Source organism: Marmota flaviventris, chromosome X (genome assembly GCF_047511675.1).
Source record: "Marmota flaviventris isolate mMarFla1 chromosome X, mMarFla1.hap1, whole genome shotgun sequence".
Lineage (NCBI taxonomy): Eukaryota > Metazoa > Chordata > Mammalia > Rodentia > Sciuridae > Marmota > Marmota flaviventris.
In genome coordinates, this window is record NC_092518.1 from 102,457,743 (window position 1) to 102,471,775 (window position 14,033).

Below are 14,033 nucleotides of genomic sequence, written 5' to 3' on the forward strand. Positions count from 1 at the left end.
TGAGTTACTTGGCTTTCCAGGAAATCTCAGACTCTCAGAGCAGAAAGAGACCCAGGAAATCATTTGGCCTGACCGTCTCATTATGTCAAAAACCCCAAGAATCAGAGATGGAGAAGTGGCTTGCCCAAAGTCCTCTAAGGAGTGTGATCACAATAGATTCCTGGACTGTACCCTAGACCCATGAAATCAGGAAAAAAAAAAAAGATTTGGAGAATATCGTTTGAGAACATTGACTATCCTATGCTAAATCTCTGTTATGTATCCTCAACTGGCTTCCAGAGACCAACATTAGAAGCTCTTTCTTCTTAGTTCTGTGTCTTCCATAATGTCCAGTACAATAGCATTGGTTTCTTCAATGATCAGACCCTGGGTTACTTTCCTGTGGGAAAATGGAAATGGACAAAGAAATTCAACCTGAAGTTAGTCCAGTTGAGAGCACCAAGAAAGAGTTGGCCTTGGTAGGCTTCCCCAAATTCTGTTTAATGTCTGATTTTCCAAGTGTCAAGGTCATCATCCTTGGCCAAACTGATTTCAAGTGGGAATGTTCTGTTTCTTAGGATGATAGAGGACCCCTTCAACATTTTTCTGAACTCTCCTTTGGGGAGAAAAATTAGCATTCCAAAACAAACAAATACACAAACACAATTGCATGATTGTGTTATACTGACATATATATACTGGAGTCCATAATCTTACACTTTGTTGGTATCTATTTCCAGCCTGGGAAGTGATTCTAGTTAATCAAGATTAACCACCACTGGGGCTGGGGATGTGGCTCAAGTGGTAGCGTGCTCGCCTGGCATGCGTGTGGCCCGGGTTCGATCCTCAGCACCACATACAAAGATGTTGTGTCCGCCAAATAAATAAATAATTAAATATTTTTTTTTTAAAAAAGATTAACCACCACATAAAAGTTCATTATAGTCACTAGGCTGAGTTCTTATTTTTTTAATTTATTTTATTTTATTTTATTTTTTTACTTTTTTTGGTACCAGGGATTGAACTCAGGGGCACTCAACCACTGAGCCACATCCCAGCCCTATTTTGTATTTTATTTAGAGACAGGGTCTCACTGAGTTACTTTGTACCTCATTAAATTGCTGAGGCTGGCTTTGAACTCCCAATCCTAATGCCTATGCCTTCTGAGCTGCTGGGATTATAGGCATGCATCACCACGCCCAGCTCAGGCTGAGTTCTTTAAGGTAGAAGGTAGCTTCAGATGTTTTGCTAACTCTTCCAAAAGAAGTATGACAAAACAGGCTTTCTGTTTGAGCCTCATTTTCTCAGAAATTCCCACTAGGCTCCTTCCCCAAGATTCTGAACAGTTAATATTTTGATCTACAGAGAACACCAGGGATATCTATACCTTGGGCCTACTTCCCCAGTGACTCCACTGCCCCTACAGCCAGAGGCTTCTGCAAATAAAAGTGGCCTACACAGACACAGAACCAGCCTCAGCCTGGCCTTTGAATTTCCTTCTGTTACTGAAAGGCTACTGTCCTGTCTCTGGATCTTTGATCATGGTTGAACAGGTAGGAGTCCTGGTTAGAGAAATAAAGGGTCCATCACTCACTAACTCATGTCACTAGTTATCCCACTTGCAGAGACATGGACAGCAAGTGCCCATTAATACTCCTTTGAAGCCACAGCTTACCAAGTCACCCTCTGGGGGTAGAGGAAATTGGGCAAGATCCCTTAATACGCCTGGAGAGCTGGATATACTCAGGCAGGACAATTATATAAAGTCTACAAAACAGTGCAGGCTGCATCCTTGGAAGCCAGGGGGCCATGTTTGGTTGTGAGGGTCAAGTCATGTTTGGTTGTTAATTATCAAGGAATAGTGCAAAGCTAGAAAAAAGAGATTAGACACGAAAAATCAGATACCACATGGATACTAGAATGGAAAGAGATTGGAAAACAAGGATGAGAGCAAAGTAAGAAAGTCCAATTGTCTTGAGAGTGAAGTGCATGGAGTTGAGGTATAACCATAGATCTCAGGTTGTGTGGGCAGGATTATTTATTCTGTGTTAAAAATCCAGGGTCTTGGAGCTGGGGTTGTAGCTCAGTGGTAAAGCACTTGCCTGGCACATACGAAGCACAGGGTTTGATTCTCAGCACCGCATATATCTAAATAAAGATCCACTGACAACTAAAAACAAATTTAAAAAAACAAAGAGATCCAGTGTCTTACCTGGATGGATGCTCCAGTTTTCTGGTGGGGACTGGATAGAGCCTTGCTCTCAGGGAAGTTAAAGTCAAGCAGGGCCTTTTCCTCATTTAGGGAAATAAAAAACAAACCTAACACTGGTACCTTGAAGCCCCAGATCCTCAAAGACTACCACAGTGTTGAGGCTGGAAAAGGCCATTGACATTACAGTGGGCCTTTCTTCATGTGGGATGATGGCACTGCCCCTTACTGCTCTACTGACTGCATGTGAGCTTTGCTTTGTTTTCTTACCTAGACTGGCCTTGGCTCTGGCACATTCTTTCATTGAGTCTTTAGTGTGCCAATTTGGGCTGACTTTACAATCAAGGTTTTCTGACCAATACACCATGTTCCAAATAATCAAGATAGCTTGACCACCAATGTCCTAGGGCACCTAGGGAATGGAACATTCCAGTTTCACTGCGACCTTTGCAGCGTGATGATGACAATCTAAATATATCAGGTTTCCCCTGATAACCCATGAATCAAACCAACTTCCTGATACTTTTAAAATCTCTATAATTCCTTGAGAAAGACAATAAGGCTTTCGAATTCTGGGGGAAAGGATGGGAACTGTCACTCTGAGACATTTTATTTTTTATTTTTTTAGTTGTTGATGGACATTTATTTTATTCATTTATTTATATGTGGTGCTGAGGATTAAACTCAGTGAGTCACACATGCTAGGCATGTGCTCTACCACTGAGCTACAACCCCAGCCCCACTCTGAGATATTTTTAACAAGAAAAAGAACTACCATCTGAGTGAATGTTTTTATTCATGCAAAGCAGTATTTGTGCATTTTACACATATTATGTGACCTAATTATCACAACACACCTAGGGCAGAGGTGCTATAACTAGGCCCATTTCACAGAAAACACTAGTTGTTACAGAGCTAAGACCTTTCAGGAAACTGAGGCAACATGAAGACCCCCTTCAAACCCTGATTTTTGTGATCAAATTAGAAAGATTTCAGACACGCACCTCAGAGTAACAGGCATGAGTTTATCAAAAAGATAGAAAAAGAAGAAGGGGAACTGTCAAGGGAGAGAATGGGTCCTTTGAGAGAGGAGAGAGATAATGAGTCTACTCTGCATTCCAGTATTTTTTTTTTTGTACTGCTTAACCACTGAGCCACATCCCCAGCCATTTTTATATTATATTAGAGACAAGGTCTCATTGAATTGCATAGGACCACTCTAAGTTGCTGAGGCTGGGTTTGAACTCTCAATCCTCCTGTCTCAGTCTCCTCAACCACTGGCATTACAGGCGTGGGCCACCACACCTGGCTCTGCACTCCAGTACAGAAAAATTTTCAGAGAGACCCACTCCGGTTTACCTCTTGACTTTTGACTGACAGCAGGATGACATCAAAATTCCAAGTCCCCACTGCTATGAGAACTCTAGGTCAGGTTGGCCCATGCCAACTGGTTCTAATAGGATTTTTTTTTTTTTGGTACTGGGGATTGAACCCAGAGGTGCTTAACCACTGAGCCCCAGCCCCAGCCCTTTTCGATATTTTGTTTAGAAATAGGGTCTTACTGAGTTGCTTAGGGCCTCAATAAGTTGCTGAGGCTGGTTTTGAGTTCATGATCCTCCTGCCTCAGCCTCCCCAGGCACTGGAATTACAGGAGGGCACCACCTTGTCTGGCTTAGTGACATCTCCATGCCTTCTTTTTCCTTGATGTGCATTTTCCACAAAATTTTATCTGGATATGCACCAGACCAGAGACAAAATGGCCAAAGTCTGATGTCCCTTTTCAAGCTTCATTCAGGGATAACCATTAATTTTCCAACACTCCAAGAGAAATGACTTAAATTCTAACGGATTTCACTGAGTTGGCCCCTCATGGTTCAAGTGGTAATTGCCCCCTCTCTCAAAGTCTCTAAATGAAAGTTCTTCTTTAGCATAGTGTTAGCAGAAAATGCAGAAGAGATGGCCACTCTTCCCAAAATCTACCCCTTCTTTGTTCTGTTGCTTTAATTACTTTTGTTTGTAATAATTTTCCATTATTTCTTTAAATATTTTTTTTCTATCAAGAAGGGCATGAGGAATAAAAAAAAGAATGCCTTTATGACATTTTCAGGTAATTGGATGGATCTGGAGATTATCATGCTAAGTGATATAAGCCAATGCCAAAAACTCAAATGTCAAATGTTCTCTCTGATGTGTGGATGCTAACACAGAACAAGGGGTAGAGAGGGAAAGAAGTTCAGTGAATTAAACAAAGTGGAATGAAGGGGAGGGAGGGGGTTGGAATAGGAAAGACAGTGGAATGAATCTGACAAAGCTTTCCTATGTACATATATGAATACACCACATTGAATCTCACCATCATATACAACCAGAAGACTGGGATTCTAATTAGAATAAGATGTACTCCATGTTTGTAGAAATACGTCAAAATATACTTTACTGTCAATGTATAACTAAAGAGGACAAATTTTTAAAAAAATAAAGGACATGAGGTATTTTAAAGTGGTCCAGCCTTCTAAAGGATGCTTTCTGAAGTCCAGCCATTCTACAACACCATAAGGGGAGCCCCATAATCTGCTCTTAAGTGCACACCTTTCTCTTTATTTTCATATTCTGTAAGTGGTATTTAATAAGGATGCCAATTGAGCAGCGGCTAAACAAAACCAAAAGAAACATCCTTAACTCCTAGAGAATAAGCAATGTGGAACAATGATTTTCCCTAAACAGGATCTTGAATGATTTTTAAAAAAGAAAAACAAATACTTCTTTAATGGATATAACAAAAATCAAAGGAGAGAGTAACTCACAAGCTCAGGGTGTGTCCACTTACATAACAAAACAGACCAGAGTCTTTGGTCACAACCACATTCCTCGGAGACCCTGCAGACTACGTCTGCATAAAGCCACAGGCTTTAGGGGCATGGTGAGCAGGGATCAACAGATGTCAGGAGTCCAGAGGCCAAAGAGACCATTAATATCTCTCCAACAATAGTCCTCTGGCTGACACTGGCCCCTTGTTCTGGTTCTATTGTTCTGTCCAGTACCCAGGGTTTCAGGGACAGGCTCTGGCTGCCCTTGATGACAAGACCTGGTTGTGAGAAACCACAACTGGGAAACAGAAATGTGGCATATGTGCCCTGGGTGACACTTATGGATATCATCACAGTAGAGGCATTCAGCACCTGCTGTCTGACTACTGCAAAAGCAAAGCGAGACCCTGATTTTGACAAGACGCTCCTCTTCTGCCAACTTACCATTGTATAGTCAAATGCTTCTGGATCATTTTATGTCACAGTCTACTCCCAGCCTGATGCCAGATGCCCAAACAACAGCCACATTTGGGGGGCAGAACTAGGAACCCATGTGTTAGCAAAGCAGATGGTTCCACTGGACTAGCTATCTGAATCCAGCTGTAAATGTGGTAGTCATGAGGGAGGGCACAGAGCTGGGCAAGAGTTTGTAGCAAAGTTCATTTTTCCCTAGGCATATGGAATCATATGCTTGGCTGATAGTTGTGATGATTTGTTTTAAATATTTTTTTAGTTGTTGATAGACTTTTATTTATTTATTTAATATGCAGTACTGAGAATCAAACCCAGTGCCTCACACGTACCATGCAAGCATGCTATCGCTGAGCCATAGCCCCAACAGCTGTTTTGATGAATTTTCAAAACAATTCTACATTGGAATCATTCTGCTTCTAAATTTCTATTGCTAATTGCAGTGCACACAAAGAGAGTTTGAGTCAGTAGTGGATTGAAAGACACATATGTGCTGAAGAAGCTCTCAGGCTAAAATATAAAAAATATTTCCATTCCTAACAACTTCAAATAACCAGAAATTTTCCTTGGCTTGCCCCAGTTGCTTATAGGAAATAAGCCAAATCATAAAATAGTGGTGAAATTTTGAAATAGGGAACATTTTGAACATATCACGTTCAGTCCAGTCTCCTACTCTCTATTTTTGACCCTGGGGTCATTAGTTGTCAAGCTTGAGTACCCACCACAATTATCTGAGTGTTTACTGAAAAGGAAGAATCTCAAGCTCATCTCCAGTCACTCAACTGGGTAGTCAATTAACATTTAGGAACTACCTACTGTGTGCCAGGCACCTTTCTTTCTTTCTTTTTTTGGACTGGGGATTGAACTCAGGGCCGCTTAACCACTGAGCCACATCCCCAGCCCTATTTTGCATTTTATTTAGAGACAGGGTCTCACTGAGTTGCTTAAGGCCTCTCCATTGCTAAGGCTGGTTTAGCAATCCACAATCCACCTGCCTCAGTCTCCTGAGCTACTGGGACTACAGATATGCACCACAGCACTTGGGATCCAACAGTGAAGAAGAGTCCGTGTCCACAGGAAACTTACTATTTAGTGGGCAAGAAGGAAAGAAACTAATTGGGGGTAACTGTGAGTGCCTCAAAATAGATACAATATGGATGTGATATAGACTATGGTGGGATTGTGATTTTAGAGGGGGTTGCCATGGCAGGCCTCCCTGAAGAAGTTATATTCAATAGAAGCCTGAGTGGATAAAAGGAGTCAGCCATGGAAAGGGTGTTATATCAAAAGGAAGTGCAAGTGCAGAGGCCCTCCCTGCTCGGTTAATGAAACAGTAGAAGGATAGACAGACAAAAAGACCAGAGTGAAAGGAAAGCAAGGAACCAGGAGACAGCAAGTGGAAAATGAAAGTCGGAGACCAGGCAGAGATACACAGAGTTTATTTGTCAGAGCTAACAAATAATGGCCATCTCCCCAAAGATGGAGAGAGCAACACAGGCTTAGGGTTTGGGACTTGAGGGAGGCTAAGGGATTAGAGCCCAGTAGGTCCTAATGCTAGCAGGTAAGGGTAGGGTTGGTATGGGGGGAGTGGTGAGCCTTTCTCTGAAAGGCCCTTGGGTGGGAAAGTGAAATTTTTCTTAAAATGGTGGCTGTCCAGATGCTAAGCAAGGACCTTACACAGAGAATCTGTTCCAGTAGATCTTGTATAAAGGCCAGAAAGGGGCATTTCAAACAGTATCCCCTTCTCCAGGTGATTCTGAGACACAGGCACAGTTGAAAACTCCTAGACTAGATTGTCATTCAGAATCCCAACTCTAAGGCTGGTGTTGTGGCTCAGTGGTAGAACACTTGTGTAGCACATGTGAGACACTGGGTTTGATTCTCAGTCCCTCATAAAAATAAATTAATGAAATAAATGTCCATAAACAACTTTAAAAATGTTTTTTTTTTAAAAGAATCCCAACTCTTAAGTCTTGCAATATCACCCCAGTTAGCAAAGTTATGCTAAGAGCTGTTCACTGAGAAGGGAAAGATTTCCAAAAGTTTAACTAGAAAGTTCCTTAGGAGAAGGGATTTTGTATCCATGGTGCCTGAAATTATGCTTGGTACACAATAATATCTGATTAAAATTAGATATTAATATTAGCACCCCAAACTCCCCATGCTTGATGAATTAATTTTCATATTTTAATATTAAATTTTAATATCAGATATTAATATTAGCACTCAAAACTCCCATGCTTGACGAATTAATTTTCAACGAACCAGGGTTTTTCCTCAAATGAAACTACATAAAAAGTGAAGTGTAAAGCTATTTCCTCCTGCCCAAGAAAGCTTCAGGAGAACTTTCCACTTTCTGAGCAACCATATTCAGGGTATGCTGAATTGCATTCTGAGGAAGGGGCTCAGTCTCACCATGGGGTGCTGTAGGGTTAAAGGAATAAGAACTGATTGAATCAGCTAAACTCATACCTGGGACCAACTAGCTATGGCTAGCTAGCCAGGACTACAGTCACTGGGCTCCCAGGAAGGCTCACATCTGAATTGGTTGATACCAGACACCATCTACATACAGGCTGCTGGGAGTCTGGCTGCTTCATTTACAAATTCTAATCAAAGATCTCAGTATGGTCCCATTGGGTAACCAGAGTCTGGGCATGTTTTGTCACCTCCCACCTGTCCCTTTATTCATCTCTCTCAACACCTCTTACTTTTTTTTTTATTTAATATTTATTTTTCAGTTTTCGGCGGACACAATATCTTTGTATGTGGTGCTGGGGATCGAACCCATGCCAGGCAAGCGACCTACCGCTTGAGCCAAATTCCCAGCCCCATCAACACCTCTTACTTAAGGCAACCAGGACCCATGGAATGACCTCCCTGGACCAGTTGTGATGCTTGGTCCAGAGGCATGCTCAATAAACCTATACAGGTTTGCAGGCTTGTAAAATCTGCACCCCAGGTCTCTTCTTTTCTTTCCCGTTTCCTTCCCAAAACAAAGCTTTCACTTTCAGGAAGATGGAATAGATGCACTATTCCCCATTCTTTCACCAACTGCAAATAAAAATGCTGGAAAGGTAATACAGTATATACTAAAACAAAAGAACAGTGAAGAAGAAGAAGATTCAAAGATGGAGAGAAGATGGCAGGCTAGGGAACTTTGCACTTAAGTTACAAAAATTGTGGTGATGGGGCTGAGGTAGTGGCTCAGTGGTAGAGCTTTCACCTAGCACGTTTGGGGCCCTGGGTTCAATCCTGAGCACCACATTAAAAAAATAAACAATAAATAAAATAAAGGTATTGTGTCCAACTACAACTAAAAAAAATAAATTTTAAAAATTGTGGTGAGTTCCCTGGATTTTCTTTTTTCCTTGTTTGTTTCAGCCTTTGGTCTAACAAAGTGTGTACAAATATGTAACAACAAATTCCATCAATATGTACAACTATAAAGCACAAGTAAAAAATCAGGAAATATTTAAAAAGACCCAATCTGAATGACAGACAGAAACTTTAAAAAAGAAAGAAATGCCCCCTCCAAAAAAAAAAAAAAAAAAAAGAAGAAGACAATAATTGAAAAAACAATAAGAGGGGCAGGGGATGTGGCTCAAGCAGTAGCACGCTCACCTGGCATGTGTGCGGCCCGGGTTCGATCCTCAGCACCACATACAGAAAAAAAAAAAAAGATGTTGTGTCCACTGAAAACTAAAAAATAATAAAATATTAAAATTCTCTCTCTCTCTCTCTCTCTCTCTCTCTCTCTCTCTCTCTCTCTCTCTCTAAAAAAAAGGAAAGAAAGAAAAAACAACAAGAGATGCAGTTTAAAAAATCCCCCAGAAGAGCCTGTCCTCTCTAGTCAAAGGACCAGGAAAGGGGTAGGGGTATAAGACAAAAAAAAAAAAAAAATTAACTGCTGTATGTCAGGCAAACACCACAGAATGACTGTGACCCCCAAGACCATCTGTGCCAGCAAAGCCTAGAGGGTAGCCTAGATTGACACCCTCATGAAACTATAAGAGATGTTCCTACCACCCAGCAGGGTGATGTCAGAGGAAGACTAATAGAAAATGAGGCATGTCACTACAGCCCAGCAGTAATGTGGTCCCCCCAGCCTGACTTAGCCATGGTGTCAATGGAGGCAACAGGAAAGGCATACAAATCTACAAGGAAAAGTAAAACTTGATGCTGATTATAATCCCAAAGACACAATCCCAAAAACTATTGTTCCAAACGCTGAAATCCAAAAAGTTTGAAATCCCTTAAGTCTAAATCCTGAAAGATCAAAATCCTGAAAATACAATTCTGGAAAAAAATAGTTAAAAGTTTCAAAAGACATTTACTCTTTTTAAAAAAATATATTTATTTTTTAGTTATAGGTGGACACAATGTCTTTATTTTATTTTTATGTGGTACTGAGGATGGAACCCAGTTCATGTGCTCTACTTCTGAGCCTGTTATGCTCGAATTTGGGACCCCCAAAAGACCACCAGAGACCAAAATCAATGTAAGCAGCAAAGAGGTGTTTATTGCAAGCTAGCTCAGTCCTCCACACGCACACAGCAACTGGTGACGCTGAGAGGCCCGAGCCCAGGGTTTGCAGCAGTTTTATACACTCTTTGGGGAAGGCAGGGACTTCACATACATCATAGCATCTCTTAGCAAATCATCACCCACCGCGGGAAAATCATAAAACAACTCTAAAACATGATTAGCACATTCACTGGCGGGAACAAGTTGGATAGGGGTGATTGGTTACTACAAGAGGAGGATTCATTTGAACTGATTGGTTTAAGCCAAGAAGGGTGTTAGTGCTGAACTACATGGTTTCCCAACACCATAAAGTACTGGGAGGGTCATCTGGCATCCCAGGTATTTCCCTGTCTCATGCTGATTGGTGGCTGCTAGGGATTGCTATGGGTCCCCACCTAGCCTGACTGAGTCAGGGACACCTGGTGCAACAGATCTCTCATGTTATTTGTAGAAAAACAACCTAGCAGGGTGGGAATGTGCCTAGGAGTGCTCTGTGGGTCTTTCCAAGGACAAAGGTCATGTCCCTTCCTTGGACAGGCTTTGCTCTGAGGTAGAGGCTGGTTTTTCAAGCCACAACCCCAGCCTCTCTCTCTCTCTCTCTCTCTCTCTCTCTCTCTCTCTCTCTCTATATATATATATATATATATATATATATATATATATATATATATATATATAATCATTTTAAAAATAATACCTTTATTTTGTTTATTTGTGTTTATGTGGTGCTTGGGATTGAACCCAGAGCCTTGTACATGCAAGGCAAGCACTCTACCAACTGAACTATATCCCTAGCCCTTATTTATATTTTTAAAAGAGGGGAAACAAGCCAGGAACAGTGGTACACCCCTGTAATCCCAGTGGCTAGGGATACTGGGGCAGGTGGATCGCAAGTTCAAAGCCAGCCTCAGCATTGGCAAGGAGCTAAGCAACTCAGTGAGACCCTGTCTCTAAACAAAATACAAAATAAGGCTGAGGATGTGGCTCAGTGGTCAAATGCCCCTGAGTTCAGTATGCAGGAGCCCCCTGCAAAAAAAAAAAAAAAAAAAAAAGAGGGGAAACAAAACCATAGCAGAACCCTTCATAGGTCATTTTGAAAAACCAGCCTCTACCTCAGAGCAAAGCCTGTCCAAGGAAGGGGGTGTGACCCTTGTCCTTGGAAAGACCCACAGAGCACTACTGAGTTGTTTATCTATAAATAATAGGAGAGCTCTGCTGCACCAGGTGTCCCTGACTCAGTCAGGCTAGGTGGGGACCCATAGCAACCTCCTAGCAGTCACCAATCAGCATGAGACAGGGAAATACCTGGGATGCCAGATGACCCTCCCAGTAGTTTATTGTGGTTGATAACATGTTGGGAAACCATGTAGTTCAGCAAGTACTCCCCTCGTGGCCTAAACCAATCAGTTCAAACAAAACCCCCTCTTGTACTAGCCAATCACCCCTATCCAACTTGTTCCCGCCAGTGAATGTGCTAATCATGTTTTAGAGTTGTTTTATGATTTTCCTGCCACGTGTGATGATTTGCTAAGAGATGATGTATGTGAAGTCCCTGCCTTCCCCAAAGAGTGTATAAAACTGCTGCAAACCCTGGGCTCGGGCCTCTCAGCGTCACCAGTTGCTGTGTGCGTGCGGAGGACCGAGCTAGCTTGCAATAAACACCTCTTTGCTGCTTACATTGATGTTAGTCTCTGGTGGTCTTTTGGGGGGTCCCGAATTCGAACATAACAATTTTACATAATATGGACAATTATATGTGTATATATTTATATTTTATACATATATATATATTTGCAAGCGTGTGTATCTTAGGTATACTAAATATAGTCACATGGGAATAACAATTATGAGCAGACAAAATATATTCATAAATAGGTCAAAAAGCAAAATGCATAGATGCATATCACTATGGTTGGTAATTGTGTGCACCCAACTTTATAACTGCAGTCATCTGAAATATCATGATAAATTAAGTGTAGTGGTTCATGCTTGTAATCTCAGCAACTCAGGAGACTGAGGCAGAAGGATCACAAGTTCAAAGCCAGCCTCAGTAACTTGATTAGGCCCTAAGCAACTTAGTAAGATCCTGTCTCAAAATAAAAAATAAAAAGGGCTGAAGATGTGGCTCAGTGGCTAAGAATCCTTGCATTCAATCTCTGGTACCAAAAAAAAAAAAAAAAAAATCAGGACAGTTTAAGTCTTTTGACAGACCAATCAAAAAATGGGAAGGGGAAGGGGGAGGGGAAGGGGAAGGGGAAGGGGGAGGGGAAGGGGAAGGGGAAGGGGAAGGGGAAGGGGAAGGGGAAGGGGAAGGGGAAGGGGAAGGGGAAGGGAGAAGGACAAAGGAACCAAGGAAAGAATGTAAATGGAAGCCAGACCTGAGAGCTTCTAACAAAGGGGAAATAGCTGGTCAATTAAAAAAAAAAAAAAACTGCAATGAATCATCACTGCATATAAAGTCACTCAAAGAGTTGAGATCTTGAGAAAGCTTATCTTTCACAAATGCAAATGTCTTAAAAGGACTTCTTTACTTTTCTTCTGGAACTTTCAACATTCTTGCATACACACAAAGTCAACACTGTGAAAGTACACTTTAGTCAAGTCAAATTTGCAAAAAATGCATGAAACTAATTAGAATTCTCTAAGTTTATTTAATTTAAACCTGCAGTGTTGGAAAGGATGTGAAGATGAATTACATAGAACAATTAATTGAAAAAAAAATATTGATGATTTTAAATCGTGTAAAGAGAAACAAAAAGGAAAAGAGAAAAAAACAAAAAAAATTCAATATATGAAAAAGAATGTTGTAGGGCTAGATTATGAGCAATCGTAGTGAGGTAGTTCATAAAAGCTGCTGACATTTATGATCATTAACTATATCTTTGAGTCCTGAATCAAGATGAATGATTTTTTTTTCCTTTTAGGGCATGGCTCTCTTCAGAGAACACATAGATCTTTATTTTCTTGGTGGTACTGCTTTTTAAAATTCTTATAATTTGATATGCACTGAAAAGTGCATTCCCTATTACATTTTCCCAAATTTGTGCTGTGCTTCTATGTTGTTTTGGCTATGTGAAAATCCATTTCACATTCACTCATACACAGATCATAAATTCGGCAGAAACATTATTGATAAGTGGAGAGCAACACTATAGTGTATGTTTTCTTCTCCTACCATGCACATAATTATTTTCAAATTGCAGCTTTTAGGATTTCCACATTAGGAATTTTAATCTTCTAAGATTGTGATTGGGAGAATTTTAGACTTTAAGTTGGTTTTTAATCTTTGGGGATTTTAACATTCAGGATTATGGCATTTGGGGTTGTTTCTTGCAGGACTGTGGTCTAAACCTATAAACTTGTCCCAATTTGCAGATGATATGATTGTCTACATAGAAAATCCCAAGCAAGCTACAAAAATTTAGAATCAATAAGAGAGTTCAGCAAGGTCTCAGGATAAATAATCCATAAAAATTCCACTATATTTCTTTATATTAGCAATCGAACATGGACACAAAAATTCAAAATACAATATCACTTATAATCTTACAAAAAAATAAAAATACTTAAATCACAAATCTAGCAACACATGTATAGAAGTTGTTTTCTAAAAACTACAAAACACTGATGAAAGAAACAATGTTTAAATAAATGAAGAATCATATGTGTGTTCATGGATTAGAAGATTCTACATGATAAAGATGTCAATTCTTTCCAAAATTATGTATAGGCTTAATGTAAAATCCCAGCAACTTCTAAATTTATATGGAAAGGCAGAGGAACTAGAATAGATAAAATAAGTTTGAAAAAGAACAAATAGCCAGGAATCAGTCTGATTTTAGAAACCTGTGCACTAATGTTTATAGCAGCTTTATGCATAATGACCCCAAACTAAAACCATCCCAGATCTTCAACAGATGAATTGTTAAGCAAACTGATAAATCTATATCATGGAATACTCCTCAGGAATGAAAAAGGATGAAGTATTGATACCTGAAACAACCTGGACAAATTTCTTGGGAATTCTACTGAGAAAAAAG